The following is a 12,619-nucleotide window of genomic DNA, read 5'->3' on the forward strand; positions in this document are numbered from 1 at the left end:
AAGCCAACTGATATTTACTCCTGAGGTGCTGACCTGTTGCACCCTCGACAACCACTGTGATTATTATTATTTGAGCCTGCTGTTCATCTATGAACATTTGAACATCTTGGCCATGTTCTGTTATAATCGCCACCCGGCACAGCCAGAAGAGGACTGGCCATCCCTCATAGCCTGGTTCCTCTCTAGGTTTCTTCCTAGGTTCTGGCCTTTTATAGGGATATTTATTTCTATGTTTTTCCTAGCCACCGTGCTTCTACACCTGCATTGCTTGCTGTATGGGGTTTTAGGCTGGGTTTCTGTACAGCACTTTGTGACATCGGCTGATGTAAGAAGGGCTTTTTAAATACATTTGATTGATTGATTTATCTTTGAAATGCAACAGAAAGGTCCCGAAAGGTCCCAAATATAGCCATCACTCTAGTTGTAATTCCGATGGTGTCCACAAGAGGGCAGCAGTGTTTGTGCAAAGTTTCAGACTGATAACTTGAAGTATGAGCAAGCTACATGACATTTAGTGTGAAGTCACCCAGGTACATTTGGCCAAATCGTGAAGGACACGTTTACATTTACATTACATTTTTCTGCAAGAATATTGTTAAATCTGTATATTTGGACTTTGATTTAGCTTTTACAGTATTAGTAGCCATATTGTAAATGGCTACCATTTGCAAAACACCCAGTTTTCATAACTTCATAACTCTCCATATTCTTGCCATTTTTGTCCAAAAGGAAAAAGCTTGCTGTCGCACAAGGTTAGCAGCAAAATTGTGTGACAGATATGGGGTTGTGCGACAGATACACATACTTCCGTAAAGCCCAGCTCATTGGCTATCTAGCAAGCTTTGTTTCACTCCGATTGGTGCTTATTTGACAAAGTGTTAGTCAATCAAGTGAAGACCGCCCGTGTCATCGGCGCGCAATGAAGGCGTCGCTCTCTGACCAAATTTGATGTCCTATAGGATATACTACACTCCTAATGATATAGTGAAGTCTGGTTACGTTCTAGGATCTCTGAAGAATAAATACAAACGTAATTTGACTGGTTGAAACAACGTTTAGGGTTAGATTTTCACAGACACCTTTTTAGAATATGAAAAAGGATTTTGTCTAACAAAACTACAATTCATGTTATCTCTGGGACCCTTGGGATGATAAATCAGAGCAAGATTTCAGAATGTAAGTACACATTTCACCTTCAGAGGTGAATTTATCAAAGCTGTTGCGGTGAAAAAAGTGTTTTGTTGTTTTGAGCTCTCCTCAAACAATAGCATGGAATTTTTTCGCAGTAATAGCTACTGTAAATTGGACAGTGCAGTTATATTAACAAGAATGTATGCTTTCAGCCAATATAAGACACTTATATGAACCGACATTTGTTGTTTCTCTAAAATGTGCGATCATGACACACGACGCTACATGATTTACAACTGCCCCATTGACGGAACGCCTATCCCTAAGAAGTGTTTCAATTTTTGCCTAAAATGACATACCCAAATCTAACTGCCTGCAACTCAGGCCCTGAAGCAAGGATATGCATATTCTTGGTACCATTTGAAAGGAAACACTTTGAAGTTTGTGGAAATGTAGGAGAATATAACACAATAGGTCTGGTAAAAGATAATACAAAGAAAAAAACAACCATTCTTTTGTATTTTCTGTTGAACCATCATCTTCGAAATGCAAGAGAAAGGCCATAATGTATTATTCCAGCCCAACTGCAATTTAGATTTTGGCCACTAGATGGCAGCAGTGTATGTGCAAAGTTTTAGACTGATCCAATGAACCATTGCATTTCTGTTCAAAATGTTGTATCAAGACTGCTCAAATGTGCCTAATTTGTTTATTAATAACTTTTCATGTTCACAACTGTGCACTCTCCTCAAACAATAGCATGGTATTATTTCACTGTAATAGATTGGACAGTGCAGTTAGATTAACAAGAATTTAAGCTTTCTGCAAATATCAGATATGTCTATGTCCTGGGAATTGTTCTTGTTACTTACAACCTCATGCTAATCACATTAGCCTACATTAGCTCAACCGTCCCGTGGAAGGAACACCGATCCCGAAGAAGTTTTAACCCCTTATTTTTGTTGCCACAAAACTGCCTCCATACTTCCATTCATTTGGGTTACCTTCAGATGAGTCACGTGAACACCATTGTGTTTGTGACAGTCTCCACTTTCTACAGTGGGGTCATATTAGTTTGTAGCCCAAATGGTTCGGATGCTACAGACAAAAGTTGGAACATTAGACAAACAGTACTGTAGTTCTGCGGCATAGGTGGATGCGGTGGATTGAGATGCAGCCCATGCAATAAAACATATCTCTAGCTTAAACTCAAGTATTAATAAACACCTTACTATTTATGCTAACTGTGAGCCATGTCCAGAGTCGAGGTTTCTGGGATTCTGAATCGTGTTCACAGCTCAAGAATTTCTGCACAGACATCTCCATGGCAATCGATGATCCCTTTCCACTGCTCTATGGGTTAGTGGACCGATTGTATTCTGGGTGCAGAGATTACCTTGTAGATCATCAATATCTTATTCTTTATCTCTTTAAAAATCTGTCTATGTTTCACTGTACCATTTTCTACATGGAACATTGTATGACTGATAAATGTTTTGCTCTGACCACCGATAGGTGACCCTGGAGAGAGAGGGCAGAGAGGAGATCCACAAAGCCATGTACTCCCTGTTTTCCAGGCTCATGGAGCAGAGTAGGACCACCATCCAGGCCTCCTGGACCAACCTGGCCAAGGACTACAACCAGGACAGCTACCCCAGAGTGCAGGCCCCCCTGAGCAGCATACAACCAGTTAGGTTCCCACTTCTAAAGCAACGTTTCTCAACCTGTGGTATTAGTACCCCTGAGGGTAATTGGTCTATCCACAAGACGTTGTTGAGATATTGATCAACTGCACATGACGGGATACTTCAGGGGGAGCAAAACAAATTTGATTGAAAGGCTGTGTCGCTGAGTTGAAGCAGTTTAGTTGAAGTGACATAGGAGCACTGCTGTAATTTAATTAGAATAGATTCTATGGGTGGTGTTCATTCAGTCAGGTAGGGAGGTGATGGGCTCAAAGCAGGGGAAGAGATTCCCTGGAGGGTCTCGAGGGTCCCACAGTAGGAAGAGGAGCCTGGGGAGAATCAGCTCTATACAATACTCCTCTGTCCCACTGAATGACCTGACTGCAGAACACATTACTTATTACTTTTATTTCTTATTCTTATCCCAAAAAATTCTAATGCATTGCTGGTAAGTGGCTTGTAAGTAAGCATTTCTCTGTAAGGTCTACACCTGTTGTATTTGTGACTAATACAATTTGATTTGAAGTCAAAGACTGCAAAGACTATATACCACCACTAGGGGTAGCCCTAGCCTACCTTTATTTAACCAGGTAGGCTAGTTGAGAACAAGTTCTCATTTGCAACTGTGACCTGGCCAAGATAAAGCAAAGCAGTTCGACACATACAGCAACACAGAGTTACACATGGAATAAACAAACATACAATCAATAATACAGTAGAAAAAGTATATATACAGCATGTGCAAATGAGGTCGGATAAGGGAGGTAAGGCAGTAAATAGCCCATGGTGGCAAAGTAATTACAATATAGCAATTAAACACTGGAATGGTAGAATGTGCAGAAGATGAATGTGTAAGTAGAGATACTGGGGTGCAAAGGAGCAAGATAGATAAATAAATACAGTATTGGGATGAGGTAGTTTGATGGGCTATTTACAGATGGGCTATGTACAGGTGCGGTGATCTGTGAGCTGCTCTGACAGCTGGTGCTTAAAACTAGTGAGGGAGATAAGAGTCTCCAGCTTTAGTGATTTTTGCAGTTCGTTCCAGTCATTGGCAGCAGAGAACTGTAAGGAGAGGTGGCCAAAGGAAGAATTGGCTTTGGGGGTGACCAGTGAGATATATATGCTGGACCGTGTGCTACGGGTGGGTGCTGCTATGGTGACCAGTGAGCTGAGATAAGGCAGAGCTTTACCTAGCAGAGACTTGTAGATGACCTGGAGCCAGTGGGTTTGGCGATGAGAATGAAGCGAGGGCCAGCCAACGAGGTGTACAGGTCACAGTGGTGGGTAGGATATGGGGCTTTGCTGACAAAACGGATGGCACTGTTGTAGACTGCATCCAATTTGTTGAGTAGAGTGTTGGACGCTATTTTGTAAATGACATCGCGGAAGTCGAGGATCGGTAAATTCGTCAGTTCTACAAGGGTATGTTTGGTAGCATGAGTGAAGGTTGCTTTGTTGCGAAATAGGAAGCCGATTCTAGATTTAATTTTGGATTGGAGAAGTTTAATGTGAGTCTGGAAAGAGAGTTTACAGTCTAACCAGACACCTAGGTATTTGTAGTTGTCCACATATTCTAAGTCAGAACCGTCCAGAGTAGTGATGCTGGACGGGCGGGCAGGTGCGGGCAGCAATCGGTTGAAGAGCATGCATTTAGTTTTACTTGCATTTAAGAGCAGTTGGAGGCCACGGAAGGAGAGTTGCATGGCATTGAAGCTTGTCTGGAAGTTAGTTAACCTCTCTGGGCTAGTGGGACGTGACCGTCCCACTCTATTCAACAGCCAGTGGAACAGCGTGGCGCGAAATACAAAAACCTCAAAAATGCAATAATTTCGATTTTTCAAACATACGACTATTTTACACCATTTTAAAGATAAGACTCTCGTTAATCTAACCACATTGTCCGATTTCAAAAAGGCTTTACAGCGAAAGCAAAACATTAGATTATGTTAGGAGTGTACATAGCCCAAAATAATCACACAGCCAATTTCCAAGCAAGCATATATGTCACAGAAACCCAAAACACAGCTAAATGAAGCACTAACCTTTGATGATCATCATCAGATGACACTCCTAGGACATTATGTTATACAATACATGCATGTTTTGTTCAATCAAGTTCATATTTATATCAAAAAACAGCTTTTTACATTGGCGTGTGATGTTCAGAAAATGTATCCCCACCGAAAAACTTCCGGTGAATTTACTAAATTACTCATCATAAACGTTGACAAAATACATAACAATTATTTTAAGAATTATAGATACAGAACTTCTTTATGCAATCGCTATGTCAGATTTTAAAATAGCTTTTCGGCGAAAGCACATTTTGAAATATTCTGAGTACATAGCTCAGCCATCACGGCTAGCTATTTTGACACCCGCCAACTTCGGCGCACACTAAACTCAAAATTAGTATTAGAAAAATTGCATTACCCTGCTGATCTTCGTCAGAATGCACTCCCAGGACTGCTACTTCCACAAGAAATGTAGTTTTTTTTCAAAATAATCCATAGTTATGCCCAAATACCTCCGTTTTGTTCGTGCGTTCAGCTCACTATCCAAAGGGTAATGCGCGGCGCATTTCGAGACAAAAAAATCAAAATGTATTACCGTACTTAGAAGCATGTCAAACGCTGTTTAACCTCTCTGGGCTAGGCGGGACGAATTCGTCCCACCTACGTAACAGCCAGTTCAATCCTGTGGCGCGATTTTCAAAACGTTTGAAATGCTATTACTTCAATTTCTCAAACATATGACTATTTTACAGCTATTTAAAGACAAGACTCTCGTTAATCTAACCACACTGTCCGATTTCAAAAGGCTTTACAATGAAAGCAAAACATTTGATTATGTCAGCAGAGTACCAAGCCAGAAATAATCAGACACCCATTTTTCAAGCTAGCATATAATGTCACAAAAACCCAGAAGACAGCTAAATGCAGCACTAACCTTTGATGATCTTCATCAGATGACAACCCTAAGACATTATGTTATACAATACATGCATGTTTTGTTCAATCAAGTTCATATTTATATCAAAAACCAGCTTTTTACATTAGCATGTGACTAGCATTCCCACCGAACACTGCCGGTGAATTTACTAAATTACTCACGATAAACGTTCACAAAAAGCATAACAATTATTTTAAGAATTATAGATACAGAACTCCTCTATGCACTCGATATGTCCGATTTTAAAATAGCTTTTTGGTGAAAGCACATTTTGCAATATTCTAAGTACATAGCCCAGGCATCACGGGCTAGCTATTTAGACACCCGGCAAGTTTAGGACTCACCAATATCAGGTTTACTATTATAAAAGTTTGATTACCTTTTGTTGTCTTCATCAGAATGCACTCCCAGGACTGCTACTTCAATAACAAATGTTGGTTTGGTCCAAAATAATCCATCGTTATATCCGAATAGCGGCGTTTTGTTCGATGCGTCCCAGACACTATCTGAAATGGTAAATCAGGGTCGTGCGCATGGCGCAATTCGTGACAAAAAAAATCTAAATATTCCATTACCGTACTTCGAAGCATGTCAACCGCTGTTTAAAATCCATTTTTATGCCATTTTTCTCGTAAAAAAGCGATAATATTCCGACCGGGAATGTCCATTTAGCTAAACAGAGGAAAGTAAACAAAGCTTTCGGTCGACGCGGGCACGAGCCTGAGTCTCACAGTACTGTAACCAGCCACTACCCAAACGCGCTACTTTGTTTCAGCCAGAGCCTGCAAAGCCACGATTCAGCTTTTTACCGCCTTCTGAGACCCTATGGCAGCCGTAGGAAGTGTCACGGGACAGCTAAGATCCTCACTCTTCAATAAACAGAGACAAGAAGAACGACACCTTGTCAGACAGGCCACTTCCTGAATGAAACCTTCTCAGATTTTTGCCTGCCAAATGAGTTCTGTTATACTCACAGACACCATTCAAACAGTTTTAGGGTGTTTTCTATCCATATGTAATAAGTATATGCATATTCTAGTTACTGGGTAGGAGTGGTAACCAGATTAAATCGGGTACGTTTTTATCCAGCCGTGTCAATACTGCCCCCTAGCCCTAACAGGTTAAAATAATTTTGGATTGTATTTTTCTCGTAAAATAGCGATAATATTCCAACCGGACAATAGTGTATTCATTCAAAGAGGAAAAGAAAAACAGCGTGCTCATGTGAACGAGCATATCCAATCTCTTTGTCACCAGGCAGACCACTGACAAACTGAGCTTCTATACTCTGCCCAGAGACAGGAGACGCCTCAATCCGCTTTCTGAAGGCTTTAGAGAGCCAATGGAAGCCTTAGAAAGTGCTACGTAACCCCACAGATACTGTAGTTTTGATAGAGAATCAAAAGAAGAACTACAAATTCTCAGACAGGGCACTTCCTGCTTGGAATTTTCTCAGGTTTTTGCCTGCCATATGAGTTCTGTTATATCACAGACACCATTCAAACAGTTTTAGAAACTTCAGAGTGTTTTCTATCCAAATCTACTAATAATATGCATATTCTCATTTCTGGGCAAGAGTAGTAACCAGTTTAAATCGGGGTACGCTTTTTATCTGGCCGTGAAAATACTGCCCCTAGCCCAGACAGGTTAACTGTGATTTTAAAAGGTGAGTTTTAAACTGTGATTTAAAAACCTCAATGATGTCTGCCCCTCTTACTTGACAGGGCAAGCTGTTCCCTATTTGAGGGTTTGATAGAGAACGCTTCGCCCCCCGTCTTGGTTCTGCATCTAGGTACGGTAAGCAGACCGGCTCCTTGGGAGGAGAGTGCCTTCAATGGGTTGTATCAAAGTTTACATTAAGGCACCCTTTATAAGGAGTTTATAATTACATAACGAACTTCTGTCTGTAATAAAGCACTTTTGTGGGGAAAAACTCATTCTGATTGGGTGGGCCTATGCCCTCCCAGGCACACCATTGCTGCGCCCCTGTCCAGTCATGTGAAAACCATAGATTAGGGCCTAATGAATTTATTTCAATTGACTTATATCTTTATATGAACTGTAAGTAAGCAAAATCTTTGAAATTGTTGCATGTTGCGTTTATATCTTTGTTCAGTATATCTCTCTAGGAGCTGAACAGTCATCAATATTGTGCAGGAATTCTAATGCCAAGGTAAGATTTGAATGGAGAAAGTGACACTGCTTTTCTTTCCATCCTATCAGTATCGACACATGGTCCAATGAATCACTTAGCGAATGTTCTCGCTGCGTGGTGTTTTAGAAAACGCAAGTTACATCTTCGGCTGTAAGCCTAAGTTCCATCGCTATATGGAACTCAAGCAGCCGTTTTCTAAAAACAGAGGCTGACGGTGGAACATGTAGTTAGAACTTGTTAAGCAGAGCAGCACAGGGGCACCCAAGAGCAGACTCAGACCAGGAAACGGGGATGAATGAACCAAGATATTTATTGTAACACAGGGAGAGATGAAGGGCAGATCCAGGGAAGCTTGGATGAGTTGTTGGAAACCAGATGTGGAGGCTGAGGTTGGAGTGAGCTGGGTTGGGACAGGGTGAACAGGTCTGGAGGGGAATCCAAGGGAGTGATGATGAGTTGAATCCAGAACAGGGTAGCAGGGTGGTGAGATGTGGAACAGGAGACAGGAGTCAGAGGAGTAAAACTGCAGTGAGAGGAGAAACAGCGTCAGGCAAATAAATAGGCACAGCAGGATACAAGATCTTAAATAACAACAAATAGCTAGAAGCATGACTGACTGAACGGAGAATGCGATCCGGCAGAGTGGAAGTGGCAGGACTGAGTATTTGTAGAGGTCTTGATAATGGAACGGGTTGCAGCTGGTGAGGATCCACTCTGGCTCCAGCACACCTGTCTCCAACCACACAATCACACACAAACAGAAAGGGAGGGGGCGAGAGAGGGTGTACTGGAGGAGTGGCTGCAGGTCAAGGAGACACCGGATGTCCACTAGGGGGTGTGGCAGGAGCAGATGTGACAATAACTATTATAATAACAGGTCACTTATGATTTGTTGCCAGTGTGTATATGTCCCTTGTGATTGGTTGTCAGTTAGTCAGGTGTCTCTGAGTTTACTGACTGTATAGTAGATGGGAGGAGCCTCAGGGCTTTGACCAATGTTGACAGTGGCTTAGTCACCAGAAGAAGTGCCCTCTTTCGCGATGGCGACAGTGGCTTCATTGGGGTAGCTGGGGTTCTTGTGGAAGTTGACGCTAGAGGAGTTGAGAGAGTCAGAGGGGCTTGTGGGTAAGTTGGCGTAGATGCTGGACTGTAGGGAGCAGTCCTTTATTTCCTCATAGTCACCATCACCATGAAAACCCTGGATAGGAGGAAAAGGAGAAGGACAGGAGGACATGATGAGAGAGGGAAGAACATACACTGAACAAAAATATAAACGGAGCATGTAAAGTGTTGGTCCCATGTTTCATGAGCTGAAATAAAAGATCCCAGAAATGTTCCATACGCACAAAAAGCTTATTTCTCTCAAATTTTGTTCACACATTTGTTTACATGCCAAAATAATCCATCCACCTGACAGGTGTGGCATATCAACAAGCTGATTAAACAGCATGATCATTACACAGGTGCACCTTGTGTTGGGGACAATAAAAGGCAACTCTAAAATGACTCAAGTTTTGAGGGAGCGTACAGTTGACATGCTGACTGCAGGAATGTCCAGCAGAGCTGTTGCCACAGAATTTAATGTTAATTTCTCTACCATAAGCTGCCTCCAACATCATTTTTTGAGAATTTGGCAGTACATCCAACCAGCCTCACAACCGCAGACCACGTGTAACCACGCCAGCCGAGGACCTCCACATCCGGCTTCTTGACCCGCTGGATCGTCTGAGACCAGCCACCCGGACAGCTGATGAAACTAAGGACTGTTTCTGTCTATAATAAAGCACTTTTGTGGGGAAAATCATTCTGATTGGCTGGGCCTGGCTCCCAAGTGGGTGGGCCTATGCCCTCCCAAGTCCACCCAAGTCCACCCAAGTTCTGTGCCCCTGCCAAGTCATGTGAAATCCATAGATTAGGGCCTAATTTATTTATTTCAATTGACTGATTTCTTTAAATATGAACGGTAATTCAGTAAAATCTTTGAAATTGTTGCATGTTGCGTTTATATTTTTGTTCAGTATAGATTAGAACATGCTCTCTCTCTCTCTCTCTCTCTCTCTCTCTCTTTCTCTCTCTCAAATCAATTCAATAGACTTTATTGACATGCAAGTAAATTACTTACATTGTCAAAGTATACATATAATCTAAATGCTGGGACCAACAGCAATAATAATAGTAGTAGTGGAAATGGGATTAGTGTTAACAGCAACTATCATAACAATATTAATGAGAATAATAATACATTAAAGCAATAGTAGTAGACCAGTCTCAACCTGACTGAAAAGACACATGACATGGTATGAAAGCCAAAGAAAACTCAATGGGAAAAGTTATAAGATAATATCAGATAGTCTGCCACCATGTACTGTCTGTTTAGAGCCAAATAGCATTGAAGATTACTTAGATTTTTTGTGGTGTCTTTCCAATAGGTGATATATTATTATTTTTGCTTTGTGATGATTTGGTTGGGCCAGATTTTCTGAGTGATGTCTTAAGGCTCTATGGGGTTGGTTTCAGTTAGTGAACTGAGCCTCAGAACCAGCTGGCTTAGGGGACTCTTCTCTTGTTTCATCTCTTGAAATTGTAGAGCTGTGTGATGGAATGTTTTGGGATCACTTGTTTTTAGATGGTTGTAAAATTTGAGGACTCTTTTTTTCTATTCGAATGAGGAGGGGGTATTGGCCCAATTCTGCTCTACATGCGTTACTTGGAGTTTTTCTTTGCACTTGCAATACCATCTGGCAAAACTCTGCATGTAGTATTTCGATTGGATGTTTGTCCCATTTGGTCATTCATTGTTAGAGAGCGGATCCCATAATTCGCTGCCATAGAGAGAAATTGGTTCTATAACTGATTGGAACATTTTGAGACAGATTCTGATTGGAATTTCGATTTCAATGTTCCTTTTAATGGCATAAAATGCTCTTCTTGCTCTGTCTCTCAGCTCATTCACAGTCATGTGGAAGCTACCTGTGTTGCTGATATTTAGTCCTAGATACGTGTAGTTTGTGGTGTGTTCTAATAGAACTATGTAAAAATAGAATTTATATTTGTCATCCTGATTTTCGCACCTTTTTTGGAATATCATTATATTCTGTTTTTTAGATTAACAGTCAGAGTCCAGGTCTGACAGAACCCGTGCAGATGATCTAGGTGCTGATGTAACTCCTCCTTAGTGGGAGACAGCAGCACCAGGTCATCTGCGTACAGCAGACACTTGATTTCAGTGTGCTGCCGAGACCAGGTGCTGCCGGTGCTGACCAGGTGCTGCCGATTCTTCTAATGTTTTTGCCAATTCATTAATGTAGATGTTAAATAGTGTTGGACTTATTGGGCAGCCCCTATCCACGCCCCTGAGAGAAGAAGTTTGTTTGCTTGTTGCCAACTTTAACCGCACATTTGTTTTTAGTGTACATTGATTTAATAACATCATATGTTTTCCCTCCAATACCACTTTCTATTAGTTTATAAAAAAAGACCTTTGGGCCAAATTTAATCAAATGCTTTCTTGAAGTCTACAAAACACGAGTAGATTGTGCCTTTGTTTTGGTTTACTTGTTTGTCAATTAGAGTGTGGAGGGTGTAAATGTGGTCTGTTGCACGATAATTCCCCCAAAAATACAATCTGGCTTCTGCTTAGGACGTTGTGTTCATCAATGAAATTATGTAATCTGCTATTTATGATACTGCAGAGAATTTTTCCCAAGTTGCTGTTAATGCAAATTCCTCTGTAATTATTTGGGTCAAATTTGTCTCCATTTTTTATAGATTAGTGTGATCAATCCTTGGTTCCAAATATTGGGTAAAATACCTGCAGTGAGGATAATGTTGAAGAGTTTGAATATAGCCAATTTGAATTTGTGGCCTATATTTTTATTTTATTTTTTTTATTTCACCTTTATTTAACCAGGTAGGCTAGTTGAGAACAAGTTCTCATTTACAACTGCGACCTGGCCAAGATAAAGCAAAGCAGTGTGACACAGACAACAACACAGAGTTACACATGGAGTAAACAATAAACAAGGCAATAACACAATAAACAAGTCAATGACAGTAGAAATTAAAGAAAGTCTATATACAGTGTGTACAAAACGCATGAGGAGGTAGGCAATAAATAGGCCATAGGAGCGAATAATTACAATTTAGCAGATTAACACTGAAGTGATAAATGAGCATATGATGATGTGCAAGTAGAAATACTGGTGTGCAAAAGAGCAGAAAAGTAAATAAAATAAAAACATTATGGGGATGATGTAAATAGATTGGGTGGGCAATTTACAGATGGACTATGTACAGCTGCAGCTATTGGTTAGCAGCTCAGGTAGCTGATGTTTAAAGTTGGTGAGGGAAATAAAAGTCTCCAACTTCAGCAATTTTTGCAATTCGTTCCAGTCACTGGCAGCAGAGAACTGGAAGGAAAGGCCAAATGAGGTGTTGGCTTTGGGGATGATCAGTGAGATATACCTGCTGGAACGTGTGCTACAGGTGGGTGTTGTTATCGTGACCAGTGAACTAAGATAAGGCGGAGCTTTACCTAGCATAGACTTATAGATGACCTGGAGCCAGTGGGTCTGGCGACGAATATGTAGCGAGGGCCAGCCGACTAGAGCATACATGTCTCAGTGGTGGGTGGTGTAAGGTGATTTGGTAACAAAACGGATGGCACTGTGATAGACTGAATCCAGTTTGCTGA

At 41.1% G+C, this 12,619-nt stretch overlaps 1 long non-coding RNA gene across 1 annotated transcript; it reads right to left on the reverse strand.

Annotated features, from left to right (window-relative positions):
- Window positions 1-8,218: 8,218 nt before the first annotated feature.
- On the reverse strand, window positions 8,219-8,695 carry LOC123739051 (uncharacterized). Its single transcript, XR_006767597.1, has 2 exons — window positions 8,544-8,695; window positions 8,219-8,449 (listed from the first exon to the last, which is right to left on the reverse strand). It is a non-coding gene; the product is annotated as an uncharacterized lncRNA (long non-coding RNA).
- Between the last annotated feature and the right edge of the window lie 3,924 nt (window positions 8,696-12,619).

Source organism: Salmo salar, unplaced genomic scaffold (assembly GCF_905237065.1).
Source record: "Salmo salar unplaced genomic scaffold, Ssal_v3.1, whole genome shotgun sequence".
Lineage (NCBI taxonomy): Eukaryota > Metazoa > Chordata > Actinopteri > Salmoniformes > Salmonidae > Salmo > Salmo salar.